Below are 12,744 nucleotides of genomic sequence, written 5' to 3'. Positions count from 1 at the left end.
GTTCCCTGCTGAGCAGGGAGCCCTATGGGGGGCTCGATCTCAGGACCCTGAGATCATGACCTGAGCCAAAGGCAGACGCTTAACCGACTGAGCCACCCAGGCGTCCCTGATCAATTGATTTTTTACAAAGATGCATGATATATAAAAAGCTCATAAAACTCAATAATAGGAGAATAAAAAGCAATTTTTAAAATAGCCAAAAGATTTGAACAGATATTTTATCAAAGAGGATATATGTATGGTGACAGATGATAGCCACACATACCATGGTGAGCATTTTGGAACGGATATAATCGTCGAATCCCTGTAATATACCTGAAACTAACATAGCATTGTATGTTACCTATATTCCAAGTAATTCTTTTTAATTTGGAAAAAAATAACCGCTATTAAAAAAGAGGACATATGGATGGAAAATAGTCACATGAAAAGATGCTTCTCATGGTTATTTGTTATGGAAATATAAATTAAAACTACAATGAAAGACAATTTTATATCCACCAGATCGTAAATATAGGTTTGAAAACTCCCAATGATATGCAGATGGGGAGATTATTAGTAGGAGTGTGAATTAGAACAATTTCTTCAGCTTGCAATTTGGCACAATTAGGTTGAGGATTCATACACCCCAGGACCCATCAATTCTGCTACTAGACAGATTGAGAAAAACACTTGAACTTGTGCACAAGAAAGGTGTACAAGAATGTTAGGTGCAGCATTTTGTAGCAATGGGGGGAAATGTAGAAAAATGTCCAACAGGAGACTATATAAATCATAGCTTGCCCGTACAATGCCATTTCATACTGCAGGAGTTAGCAAACCATAGCCTTTGGGTCAAATCCAGCCCAATGCCTGTAGGTGTAAATAAACCTTCATTGGAACCCAGCCACCCCCATTCCTTAATGTTCTGTCTGTGGCTGCTTTCATACTACAGTGGTTGCAGCAAAGACTGTATGGCCCACACAGCCCAAAGTATGCACTGTCCGGCTTTTACACGAAGCGTGTGCTGACGCTTGCCATACAGCAATGCAAGGAGATGAATCAGAGGTATATATATATTGTATTAGCCAGCGCTCACCCAGAGAAACAGAACCAGTGGGAACCAGTGGGAGCCAGTGGGAACCAGTGGGAGCCAGTGGGAGCCAGTGGGAGACATACAGTAAGAGGTTTATTGCGAGAAATTGGCTTATGTGACTGCGGACCTGGAGAGGCAAGTCTGAAATCCATAGGGCAGATCAGCAAGAAGGGCAGACCTGAACTGCCATGCACAAACTCAGCTTCTGTCCACAGATGGGATTTCTTCCTCTTCAGAGAAGCCTCAGGGGCACCTGGGTGGCTCAGTCAGTTAAGAGTCCGACTCTTGATCTCAGCTTGGGTTGTGATCTCGGAGGGAGTTCAAGCTCCACATTGGGGTTGCGGGGGAAAAAAAGAGAGAAGCCTCAGCTCTGCTCTTAATGCCTTTCAACTGATTGGATCAGGTCCACACAAATTATCTAGGATAATTTCCTTTACTTAAAGACAACTAATTACGGACTTGAATCACATCTGTGGAAGACATGCCGAGCAATACCTAGGCAGGTTAGTGTTTCATTGACTAACTGGGGATTGTAGCCTGGCAAAGGTGACACGTGAAACTGACCATCACATGTATCAACAAAGACAAATCTTGTGAGTATAATGCTAAACAATGACAACCAAAAGTTGCAACATGATATGTGAGGTATAGGTAACATTTACATAAAAGCTGAAAACAAGCAAACAAGTAAACAAAGTTGATGGATACATGGGTGTATTAAACCATGTGCAGTGATGATAAACAGCTACTTTTGATCCTGATTGCCAGTTGGGGGAAGGAAAGGAATGGACTTGGCGGTGGGTATATTGTATCTGGTGATTTTTTTTTAAGGCAAGAGACTCCAAGTAAGGCATGTAAAAATCTGATTAAGTTTGACCCCGCTATTGCAATTGTTTATTGTATTATTGTTAGTACTTGTATATATGTCTGCGATCTTTCACAATAATTATTTTCTTTTAATCATAATGATTACCCTTCTTCAGACAAGCCTAAAAAGCATGTTCACACTGGGCAGTCAAGTTTGAATTAGAACCACACTGGATAGTATCAGAGAGTAGAAGTTTCTTTTTTCCCCCTAAATGCTGAATACGCCTTGGGTGGCTGCTTTGGGGATTTTTTTTTCTTTCTTTGTGTGGATCAGTGTTTCAGGGAATGAGCCTCACCTCCTGGGAGCCGAGCCTGGAAATCACAGTGTTCCCCATGCTGTAGCTGGTGCCCAGCAGAGAGCACAGAGCAGGGTGTGAGTCATTTTTACGGGAGCTCTGACCTTGGCTGACCTCCACACTGTCAAGGTCTGCAGCCAAACAGAACTCCTGACTTAAGGAGCTCGAGATAAAGAGGCAGGTGGTCGGTCACATGGCACGTGGCCGCTGATGGAATGAGACTTGTCAGACCCCAGGGGGCTTTCACCAGTGCCTGCCTATGTGTCCACACGCTAAGGCACACAGTGCTGAGGGTACTTCCTGAAGAAAGTCAGATGACTTCTGACTTCTAAGTGGTTTTATACACAGACCCAGAGAATACAACCTGCCACATACCTACAGATATGATCAAGACATTTCATATGGCACATCAACATTAAGTCTTTTTACGGAAATTAACTCCTTTTTTAAGATTAAAAAGATTTCACATCTTTGCAAAAATTTAGAATATCTGAAAAGCCAGAAAAAAAACAAAAACAAAAAATGAGTCTCCCAAGAACATCCTGATACTCCATGTTATTGGTAGTCTTTTTTTTTTTAATTTGTCATATGTATGTGTATTGTCCTACTGTAAAGTTATCCTTTCAGTAATGATTATTGAGCACCTACTGCATGCCAGGCTCTCTTCCGGGTGTCAGAGCTATCTGTATAAATGAATGAAACAATCTAGGTCCCTGCTCTTAGGGAGCTAAGAGTGAGGAGGGGTAGGCCAACCATAGACAAGTGAATGCATTAATACACAAGAGAAATTTAGATAATATGTAGTGTAATGAAAAAAACACACTTGACAACACTGAAGGCTTAAAACGTGCTGTTTTAAGCCCTTTACCGCTTATGTATGATTACATTGAGTAAAATTAGTGCGCATGCGTGTGTGTTGGGTGCGCCTTAGAGGGAAGGTGGTTACCGTAAATCTTTTAGTACAATGGTCAGAAAGTTCTCTTGCAGATGACGGAGGAGTCAAGGTGTACCTGAACGCAAGTTGACAGATGGGAAGATCCAGGTTAGAGGCCTCCCAGTAGAGGGGACAAGAAGTTTAAATTCCCCGAGGATAAAATAGTTTAGCGTGTTTGCGAAAGAGAAAGCAAATATAAGTATGGCTGGAATTTGGGGGAGCAAGGGGCAGAGTTGTCTGCAGGGTCACCACAGATGGGCATTTTGTGATCAGACCATGGAGTGCCTTGACGTCCACAGGAAAGGGTTTCACTTTTATTCCGAGATATTGGAAGCCTTTGGAAGATTTTAAGCAGCAGAGTGACAAGACCTGGTATTTGTTGCTTTAGAGATCACACAGCAGTGTTTGGCAGGTGGATTTGAAGGAGGCGAGAGCTGAAGCAAGGAGACCCGTTCACGGGTTCCTGTGGTAAGGGGACTGGTAGAACAGATGGACAGGAGTGCAGACGGTCAGGACTTTGTGAAGGCGGTGCTGTTTTTATAGTTCTCTGTATGCCATTCATTTTGCCTAATTTTATAAAATAAAAAAAGGGACTTGAGGGGCGCCTGGGTGGCTCGGTCCTTAAGCGTCTGCCTTCGGCTCAGGGCGTGATCCCAGTGTCCTGGTATCGAGCCCCACGTCAGGCTCCTCCGCTGGGAGCCTCCTTCTTCCTCTCCCACCCCCCTGCTTGTGTTCCCTCTGTCGCTGGCTCTCTCTCTCTCTGTGTCGAATGAATAAATAAAATCTTAAAAAAAAAAGGGGGGGGGGACTTGAAATTTCTTCTAAAACAGAACTTCAAAATGTATCAGCCACAATTCAGGCTACCACAGTCGAGAACAAGCAGGGAAGCCTAAGCATGATACATCCCAGGAAGACGGCAGGGTAACCCCCAGGACTGTCTTCCTTGGGTGCCCCAAGGGACTGTTGAGAACCACAGAACCAGGCAAGCTTCCCCAGCTCCTCTGTTCCCTCCCCATTCTACCCCCTCCTTTCACTGTCTTATTTCTTTTTTTTTTTTTTAAGATTTTATTTATTTATTTGACAGAGATAGAGACAGCCAGCGAGAGAGGGAACACAAGCAGGGGGAGTGGGAGAGGAAGAATAACAGAGGAGCCTGATGTGGGGCTTGATCCCACAAAGCCGGGATCACGCCCTGAGCCGAAGGCAGACGCTTAACCGCTGTGCCACCCAGGCGCCCCTCACTGTCTCTTTTCTGAAGGAGTAAAGGACAGCTTTTGCTACGGTTACTCCTTCTGGAGCAACGGAGACTGTTAACTGACACATCTCCTGTGCGTGACTCGCCAACATCCTACAGACACAATCTGAAGTTTGGGGACTCTCTTTGCTGAAACTCTGCCCACCCTTAAGTCCATGGAAAGTTGAAGGCAGCTGCAAGCTGGGCTTTCCCAGGGGCTGTAGAGCCTGCGGTGTTCGTTGCTACGTAGAAGCTACTCGCCAGTACTTCTTCCTGCCTGAGAGCCTGCCCCTTCCCAGAAAGAGTCACGATGCCAGATTTTTTTCCCCCAAGACTCCCCTGTAGCCAGATCGCCAGTCACAGAGTACTTTGTCTTGGTCGTTACATTTGCTCTCTGATTGATACAGGGGGGCTGTCTCTGTTTCCCGACTGGTGTTTGCTACAGTCTGGGTTTTGCTGATTGAATCCTCATGATGTGATTTAACACAGCCCTCTGTTCTGTCTGTGTATTTCCTATAAAGCTGTAAACCTCAACATATGTAATCCTTAAAACAACTAAATGAGGCAGGGCTATTAATGGCCCCACTTTACAGAGGAATACACTGAGGCACAGAGAGGTTCCATTCCAGAGGTCATAACGCCAGGGTTTGAATCGAAGCAGATGCTTTTAACCTCTATACTGCACGCAAAGAATTATATCAGAAAGACACAAATGCAACTCCCTCTGGTTGAGCGTTCTGCAGGAATAGCTAACTGGCTGGCTCCGAAGCCTAGAAATCAATTAATTCAATTAGCAGCAGTTCCCGAGCATCTGCGGCGTGTGCTGGGCTAAGCTGTGGGATACCAAGGTGGACAAGATGGTGCTGAAGGTGATGAGAGCTGCCATGCTGAGAGTTTACTGTGTACCAAACCCCAGGCTAGGTGCTGTGGATACAGTGATAATCATCACAGTCAAAGTGAATTTCGTGATGGAGCGACTTCTTGTGAAAGATAAAACCATGTGTTAAATGCTGTAATGGGGATTGTTCAGAGCTGGGCGGTCCAATCCAGGTGTCACGTGTGGCCACTTAGTAACAATTAAATAAAATTTTAAAATTCTTCAGTTGCACTAGGAACTAAATGCTTTAATTTTTTAAGTGTGTGTTATTTTTTCCTCTTTTTAAAAAAACCTGCTTGATTGAGATGAATTTATATACCATTCAATGTACCCATTTATAATGAACAAGTCACTGGTTTTCAGTATAATCACAGAGTTCTACATCCGTCATTGCTGTCGACTTTAGAACATTTTCATCCTCCTCCCCCCAAATCTAGCATCCATTAGCGATTCCCCATTTCCCTACCAGGTCCGCCTCTCTCCTGGCCCAGGCAACCACTAACCTATTTTCTGTCTCTGTAGACTTGGCCATTCTGAACATTTCCTAGAAATGGAATCAAACAACACGGCCTTTTGTATCTGGCTTTTTTCAGTTACCATAATGTGCTCAAGCTTCATCACCATAGTAGCACGTGTCAGTGCTGCATTCCTTTGTTCTGTTGAATCACATTCCGTTACGTGAATGTATTATGCTTTGTTTATCCATTCATCAGTTGACGGAGATTTGGAGTGTTTTCACTTTTTCACATTGTGAATAATGCTTCTATGAGCATTTGGGTACAAGTTTTCATGTGGATGTTCATGTCTCTTAGATATATACCTAACAGTGGAATTGCTGGGTCATACGGTAACTCTGTGTTTAACCTTTTGAGGAACTGCCAGACTCTTTTCCAGAACGGCTGAACCCTTTTATATTCCCACCCACAAGGTATGTGAGTTCCAGTTCCTCTCTGTCCTTCTCAACACTCTGTTACTTTGTTTTCTCATTCTAGCCATCCTAGGGGCTGTGAAGTGGTAGCTCATTGTAGGTTTGGCTTACGTTGTCCTAATGGCTAATAATGTTGAGTATTTTTTATGTGCTTCTTAGCCGTTTGTGTACCTTCTTTGAAAAAAATGTCTATGCAGATCATTTGCCTTGTTCACAGGTTACTCTAACCTAAAACTATAGTATAGAATTGTTTTAAAGCCTGGTGAGCAAATGCTTAACGTTGGGGAGGGTAGTCTCTGGGTCAAGAAAATGGAGCAATTCCTCTTTGGCTTTCCTAAATGTCTAAAACATACATAACCTTTTGTTGTTGTCAACTATTAATATTTCCCCCAATTCTTTTCTCTTTCTCTGATTTGAAAAGGTAGCATAAGAATTTTTATTTTTAACTATACACAATATTAACCTGAAGGCCACAATAGCTAACATTTTAGCAGATTTTGCTCCAGGCATTTTTCTAGACCTTTTGAACTTTTAAGAAGTTGCAGTATATAAGCAAATTCAAATTATGCCTTTTATTCTAATCATGATATCCTAAATGAGCCCCTGCATAGTAAATACACCTCTTTAGCCATGTCTTCTGACAGTCTCTAGAAAAAAAGGCCACTATATCTCTTGGTATGCAGAATGGTCATGAGAGAGGACTTTTTTCTTACACTTACTACTTTAAAATTAAGGGGAAATTATTAAGTCACATATATGCACACTATCCCCCAACCTATGGAAACCACAAGCCCAGCAGAACTTGGTAGGATGTAGCCTGGTCAGGCTGATGCTCTCTCCCTACTTCACATGGGAAAGGACAGAGAAGAGCCTTATACAGTCTGAGGAAGCCGGGCAACTCTCCAAAATTTTCTAACTTACATCTCCATGGCGTGGCTTCGATTTTTAATTTAAAGTGCTTGTAAATCCCCACAGTCCTGTGAACTCCCCTAATTTTCCCGAAGGGATATTTGTGCTAGAAAGAACTACCTTCCTCTTGCTTGCCCCATCCTCTTTCCCCTGAAATCACCTGGGCCATCAGGACAGGCTGACTGCAGAGACAGCTATGTTTCTTTTCACCTTTTTTCCTTCTTTGCAAAGGCTCCAGAGTTTCCACTTCCAGCAGCTTCCAAAGCTGACTGCACAGATTCCATTTTCTCCCCCTGATAATGGAATCGATAGCACTCTCCTCGTGGCAAGCACTCCAGAAGACACTTTTACACTTGCTTCAAGTGTTCAGTTCTCTGTAACAATGCAGGCTGTTGACTCTTCATGTCCCCACTTATATCCACAGACACTGCCAAGACAGCAGTGCCATCCAAAGCACACACACAGTAGGCTGCTTCCCGTCTAAACGTTCAGGGAAAACACCGAGACGCAAGCATAGAAGAAGACATCTGACGCTGGAGACTCTCCCCCTGAGCTTCCCGTCATAGCTCTGCAAGAATACGCTTACGATGAACGATTTGTCTCCAATTCAGCGCATCGGGGAGAGAATATAGTAGTCTCCTCTTCTTCCCGGGCACGGTGCTGAAACGTATTTTTCCAGGCTTCTTGCTGGGCGGGGGCGGGGGGGAGGGGCAGACCACGGACCATGTTCCGGCCAGCAGAATGTGGGTGGATGTGGTGAGTATCACTGGCGTCTTCAATCCTTCACTCTTTTGCCTCGTACTGCAGGCATTTGGGAAGCCACTTGTTGATCGTAATGGTGCCACAAGATGGAAAGACCCAGCGTCCCTGACTCACTGACTGTGCGAAGTCAGTCCTACCACCAAACCGTGTTGAACAGAGGCAAGAACAAGAAATGAACCTTTATTGTATTAATCCACATTCATTGTATCTGATGGCAGTTTGCCTACCCTGATTAATAGATTTCCTTTTTCTATCCCCCGTCCCAGCAAAGTATTCCAGGTTGCTGGGACAGCGTGTGGACAGTGCCTTTAAAGAGATGTCAGAATAAGAGGTCCATGCTGCTAGCCAAGCTTTTAGACTCAAACGGCACCAAGAGAAGAGGCTAACCAGTAAGGCTCTGCCCCAGTGCTTCCAAGTCAGGGAGGTCCCTACATTTTTTTGAGAAATAAAAGCAAAAGTTCATGTTGTGTTCCTGGTGCATTCACGCGGGGAGGTGTCACAGAGACCTTGAGGAATCTTAATGGGGGCTTCGCGGGTTGACTAAAGTCAACTCTCCCTTCTCTTCAACAAGTATTTCTTGTGTGCTTAGCCTGACGCACACTGTCTTCCTTCAGAGAGCAAAGCTGAAAGATTCAAGAGTTGGGTCTGGAAGCTGCCCCTCCACATGGGGTGGGAACTCCTGTGGCTCAGCGTCAGGGCTCAAGCCCTTCCCACGGTGGTTGCAGGCAGCTGGTGATGTCATGGGTGGACAGCGACTGCCTGCGTGTGGGAAGCTCAGGTGTCTCTGTTGTGCCCATTCTCTTTCCTTTTTTTTTTTTTTTGTCTTTTCCAGGAGACTCCGTTATTTCTTGGTGTTCTTTCTAGCCCTGTCACCCTTTAATGGTGACCCGTTTAGTGTCACGTGTGTTCACTATGGATGAGAAATGTTTTTCATGTTTCAAGGAGGTCGAAAACAAACAGTATTTCACAGGTTGGAACGAAGAAGGTTTTGGCATGAAGAATTTTTGCTTAGTCGTGAGGACCCCAGGGCCCGGTCCTGCTCTGGGGATAAGATGGCAGCCCTGGGTTTCATTCCTGGTTCCACAGCTGGATTTTGTGGCTCTTGGGACACCATTTCTCAGGGTGTAATCATCACAGTCGATTTTGAGAAGTTTTGAGTGATACCGCTGATGTATTTCAGCCTCTTTTCCCTACTTCAAGCTTTTAAACCAGCCTCCCCACCCAACAGAAGGTTTCTTACCGTCTTACGAAGACATTGACTTTTAGGTTCTAAAAACCCAAGCTCAGACTTGATATACAAATGTGTGTACACATTTCACGTCCATTTATGCTGCTTCCTGAAATGCAGCTGGATTGTCTGTGCAGTTTTCCCATTTCTCTGTTCTTTTCCTTCCTTCTCCCCTCCCTTCTGACCTTCCCTCATTTCTCGTTCACTCTTCAAGTCAAGCACAGTGATGTTGTTTTTTGTAACTTCTGGACAAAGTGAAAATTCACTTAGAAAAGCTACACATGTGAGTCTGTTTGTAACCAAAAAAAAAAAAAAAGATGGCAAAGAGAAAAGGAGTAGCTGAATGCCACAGAAAATAGATCATACAGGCTGGTGGAAGTTTGACTAGAGGTTTCAATGGCATGTGCATTTTTGTTTAAAATGTGAAAACAGCAGAACATCAAAATTTTTCTTTATCTTAAGATTCCCTCACCCTAGCACAAAACTTGAATTTGTAATTGGCCTCTTTTATTTTTTAAAGATTTTATTTATTTATTTGAGACAGAGAGCACAAGAGGGTGGGGGAGGGGCAGAGGGAGGAGAAGCAGACTCCCCACTGAGCAGGGACCCCGTTGTGCAGCTTGATGTGGGGCTCAACCCCAGGACCCCGAGATCATGACCTGAGCTGAAGGCAGACGTTTCACTGACTGAACCACCCAGGTGCCCCGGTAATTGTTCTCTTTCAGGAGTTATTCATGTGCCTATATTTTTTGCATGATTACAATCTCCATGCATATAATTTTATATTTTGGTATGAATTTGTTAGGGAACCCTTTCTTGGCTCTTTTTCATATTTCTCAATTGAGTTACCTGGTGTTGCCGAGAACTTTTTTAGGGTCAGACCTGTATGCCTGCTAACACTGGGCCTCCCCTTTTCATCATATTTCTCACTGAAGAATGAAAACATCAGCTAGTCTTGAGGAGAGCCAGGAGGATGCCAGCCTCAGGGCAAAGAATAATGAGTTAAATCGGGCTTGCTCCTGGTAGAATGGCATGTATTCTAACTAAATTAAAAAAAAAAAAAAGGAAGTTATGGAAAAAGTACGGAGGTAATGGGAATTGAGATACACGTGTACTTCCTCCTAAGGGTTCAGAGTCCTGAATATTCACCCTGCTCCAAGCCTTGGCACTGAATGTCCTGCAGGTGTCCAATGATCAGAGACTGTTAGGCCTGCAAGTGACCTTTCTGAGCCTCCTGACTCACACTCCCATGATACAGACCAGCAATCTTAATCCGAGAGAGGAGGCAGCCTTCACTGTTGCACGGACAGAGTTGCAATGAGAAAGCAGGCCTCAGGACTCCTAGTTCAATGTTCTTCCCAAGCCTGAGAGGAAGGAGGAATAGGAGATGGATGGGATTAAGGAAGCAAAGATGCAACAGGAAAAGAGAGCAAAAGCCAGAGGAAAGGGAAGATGGTAGCAGAGAAGAACAGGAAGGGTATCGGGGTGAGGTGTTAAAGCCTTCACTAAAGAGCAAACTCGAAATTAGAGAAGAGAGGGTCCCCAGGGTTAGCAGGTCCTCCAAAATGAGCATCTCAAGTTATACAGGGGAGTCACCTAAGCATTTGGCCTCTCTTTTCTGCTTAGAAATGAAGTTTCTAGAAAGAGAAGGCAAGGTGATATCAGATGATCCTTCAAAAGTTGTGAAGGAGTGCAGCCTCTACTTTTCTACTGCTTGGTGTCCGTGGAGGCCGAGCATGTATTTCCTGTGAATTCTTAAGGGTTTTTCTTAGTAGAAGAATTAGTGGCTGATGAACTGCTAGACATACCCATAGCTGACCAGTGCTGCACAGACCCCCTTTGGCAACTCCTTTCTGGATCATTTTCCCTTGCATATCACTAAAGAAAAAGTTAAATATGCCTTAGCAACTTAGCGAAACCCAAATGCCCCCATTTCATAGAAAGGTACGGAAATGCTCTGTAAGTAGCCCAAAGTCCCACCGCTTAGAACAATGTACCTAACGCGGTCTAACAACCACCCTAGAACTTAGCGGGCGGGACAGTCTCACCAAAATGGCTGCTATCAGGCCCTTTCATTCCTGTACATCCCTACTGCCCCTCGAATCACAACGTCGAGTATTTCCCCTCTGCTTGAATCGGGTGAGTCCTGTGACTGCTTTAATCAATAGAATGAGGCAGAAGTAGAGTTCTAGAACTTCCAAGCTCAGTCCTAAAGTTCCAGTTCCTCCGTCGCTGAAGCCAGCTGCTGTGTAAGAAGTCTGAGTCCCCCACCTCATGAAAGGACCACACGTGGAGGCAGATGGAAGCCTTCTCGGACCTTCTAGTTCAGCCCAGCTGCCAGCAGCTAGCTGATAGCAGCCAAGGGTGCAACACTAGCCCATGCCCCGCTGATGCACAGAATTACAAGAAAGAGTAAATGGTGGTGGTTGGTGGTGATTAGTTTTGGGGTGCTTTGTTATTAGGCAATGGCGGACTGAAGCAATGGCTTAAAACAGCCACCGTGCATTATTACCTCTCACGAATCTATGAGTCGGGGGCGGGGGATGGGGGTGGTTCTGTGCATGTGGACCAAGCCGGCCCATCTCATTTGGACTTGCTTGTGCCTCTGCAGTCTCCTGAGGACTTGCTGGTCAGGAATGGTGTCAGCTGTGATGACTCAGGTCTGTAGCACAGGGTCTTACAGGGTCTTTCATCCTTTTCTTTTTTTTTTAAGATTTTTTTTATTTATTTGAGAGAGAGGGAGAGAATGAGAGGAGGGGCAGAGGGAACGGGAGAGAATCTCAAGCAGACTCCCTGCTGAGCATGCAGCCCAGCTTGGGGCTCATCTCAGGACTCTGAGATCATGACCTGAGCGCAAATCACGAGTCCAACGCTTAACTGACTGAGGCACCCAGGCGATCCCAGGGTCTTTCATCCTTTAGTGAGGTTGTCCTCCTGGGCAGAATTCCAAGAACAAAGCACAAACTTAAAACAAAAATTTTTTAGAACAGTTTTATTTAAGATTTTATTTATTTATTTGACAGAGAGAGAGCGAGCACAAGTAGGCAGAGTGGCAGGCAGAGGGAGAGGGAGAAGCGGCTCTCTGCTGAGCAGGCAGCTCGACATGGGGCTCGATCCAGGACCCGGACATCATGACCTGAGCCGAAGGCAGCTGTTTAACCGACTGAGCCACCCAGGGGCCCCCTAGAACAGTTTTAGATTCACAAAGGAATTGAGGGGAAGGTACGGAGATTTCCCATATCTTCCCTGCCCCTATACATGCATAGCCTCCCACACTAATCAACATCCCCCACCAGACGGGCACCCGTGCTACGACTGGTGAACCTACTCTGAGACATCAGCATCAGCCAAACACCATAGTTGACGTTAGGAATGGGTGTTGTACGTTTTATGGTTTGGGACCGATGTATAATGACAAGCATCCACCATTGCAGTGTCACACAGAGTAGTTTCATGCCCTAGAAATCCTCGGTGCTCTACCCGTTCAAACCTCCCCACCCCGCACCCCTGGCAGCCACTGATCTTTCTACTGTCTCCATAGTTTTGCCTTTTCCAGAATGCTGTATAATTGTAATCAAACAATATGTAGCCTTTACAGTCTGGCTTCTTTCACTCAGCAATATGCTTTTAAGTT

Source organism: Ursus maritimus, unplaced genomic scaffold (assembly GCF_017311325.1).
Source record: "Ursus maritimus isolate PB19 unplaced genomic scaffold, ASM1731132v1 scaffold_34, whole genome shotgun sequence".
Lineage (NCBI taxonomy): Eukaryota > Metazoa > Chordata > Mammalia > Carnivora > Ursidae > Ursus > Ursus maritimus.
Note: the sequence above shows the minus strand (reverse complement) of the source record.